Here is a 2,270-nt window from a genome sequence, read left to right as displayed (position 1 = left end):
CCGCCCCCCCCAGGCCTTCCTGCACCATGCCGGGTAGAAATCTGCCCCTAATTCCTGATCACGGGAGGCAGCTTGCCCAGTTTCACTATGGCACTGCTCATTATAGTGTTTCCTGTAGGTTTTTGTAAATACACTTTATTTAGGTGAAGGGAGTCCCATTGTTGTGTAGCAAACAAATGAACCTTGCCCTAGGAGGTCTGGTCTTTGCCCCTGGGGCCTGGGAGGGGATCCCCAACCCCTGGGATGTCCTGCCTCACAGTGGTGACTGTTATCGGGGGACCTTGGGCCATTTGGTGTGGAAGCCCTGTGTGGGGGAGGGGGGACACCTGGACCCTGCCCCTGCAGGACTTTCATAGTAATAAACCACAGCCGCAAGTATGAGTTCTCGCGAGTTTAGTGAGTCTTCGTAGTGAATTATTGAACCGACGGTGGTCTTGGTGGCCCCCAGACTTGCTGTGGTGTCAGAAGTGAGGGTGGTGTCGTGGGCTGTTCCTAACCTTGCACTCGTGTATTCAGTTTGCTCAGTATTTTATCATGAACGGGGGTTGAATGTTATCAGGGGATTCTTGTCCACCTGTTGAGATTTCCAACTATTTCTTCATTTTGTTAATGTCATGAATTATTTTGTTTCATTTGGAATGTTGAACTTCTGTTTCCTGGAGCAACCCTAACTGGGCTGTGCTTTATCTTCTTTTCTGTGTATCGTGGGACTTTGAGTTGCTAATATTTTTGGAACTTTCAAGTGTGGATATGAGTGCGATCAGGCTGCAATTCTTTCTTCTGGCCTCCTTTCTCAGTATCGTCATCGGGGGTTATGCCGGCCCTTTCGTTGAGTTCCTTCTTTATTATCCAGAAAACTTTGTGTAAGGTCAATGCTATTTCCTCCATTTGAGTCGTTTTAATACATTCCTGTTCTGTCATTAATTTTCGTGAATAAAATGCTGTTTTTGAAAGTCTGAAAACTACTGTATCAGGATCACCCATGAGTCTATTGATATTATCTGTATGGGCTTTTTGGGGTTTTTTGCCTTGTTTTTTCCCCCACTTTTTGGTCTCGCGTCCCGATAATCCTCTTCATTTTTCATTTTACGATGGACATTTTGGATGAAAAGAGTGACGGCTCTAGAAAACAGACTCACTGCAGAGAATAATTTTGATTTCTGCCAGTCTGACGGCAGGAAGCCGCATCCGGCACATCGGGAACACGCAGTGCTCTTCTTCCCGGGCCGAGGGCCCTTCCACCAGGGAAGGGCATGTTCTCTTTTGCTCTGAACCGTGTTAATATTCTTTGCCCAATTTCTATTGGTTTGCTCATCTTGCTTTCATTTGTAGGGTACCTGTGTATTAAGCAATTTATTCTTTGGCATATGGCTAGGAACAAAAGTTCCCCCAGCTTTTCCGCTGTTTGTCAGGCGAACGTTTCCATTTGTGCGAGTCACGGCCCATAGTCTCCCCCACCCCCAGCACAGCAGGAACAGAGGTGGACTTTCTATTTCTCCCCTCTCACCCCCCACATCTGTTCTCAACAGCAATGCTCTCCAAGCCCCACTCAGAACCTGCCCCTCTTCTGCCCAGCGTCCAGTGGTCTCCATCCCGTTCCTCCCCCCATGTCACCTTGGCTCCTCCTCTCCAGCTCAGTCCCTTCCCTGTGGTGTCTGCACGGGAAGCCCACCTCACCTGGGCTTCTCCCACAACCACTCATCACCTCGGGTGGCACACAGGCCTGTTTATTTCTTTAGCCCCAGCACGTGACACAACAGAGCCCAGAGGATTTTACTCGTTCTGCATGGCAGCCCTGGCCTGCACTCAAGCAACGTTGCTTCAATTAATGGGAGTCAGGACTTTGTATTCTACTTGAGACCTTTTTCCGCTAAAAAATTATTTTTTAAAAAACCTCCCTGCTTTGAGCTTTCATGGTTTCATTTCTTGCATGTAAACCTGGGAAGTCCCTGTACTGACCCCAGGCTGTCCAGGGAGCTGCTGCCCCCTCCTCCTCTCCCCTCCCTCCAGCCCACCGCTCTCCCACCCCACTCCCCTTCCTAACGTCCCTCTCCCTTCCTCCCCGTCCCCTCTCCTCCCCTTCACCGCTCTGACTCCCACCCCCCAACTCCTCTACCTAAGGTCCCTCTCCCCTCCCCCTTTCCAACCCCTCCCCTCCTCCCAATCCTCTCCCGCCACGCCCCACTCCGCTGGCCCTGCGCAGGCGCGCTGGAGCCGCGCGCGGAGACCTGGGAGCGGAAGGGGGCGGGGCGGTCAGGGCGCGGGCCCCA

The sequence above is a fragment of the Ailuropoda melanoleuca genome, chromosome 14, assembly GCF_002007445.2.
Source record: "Ailuropoda melanoleuca isolate Jingjing chromosome 14, ASM200744v2, whole genome shotgun sequence".
Lineage (NCBI taxonomy): Eukaryota > Metazoa > Chordata > Mammalia > Carnivora > Ursidae > Ailuropoda > Ailuropoda melanoleuca.
Note: the sequence above shows the minus strand (reverse complement) of the source record.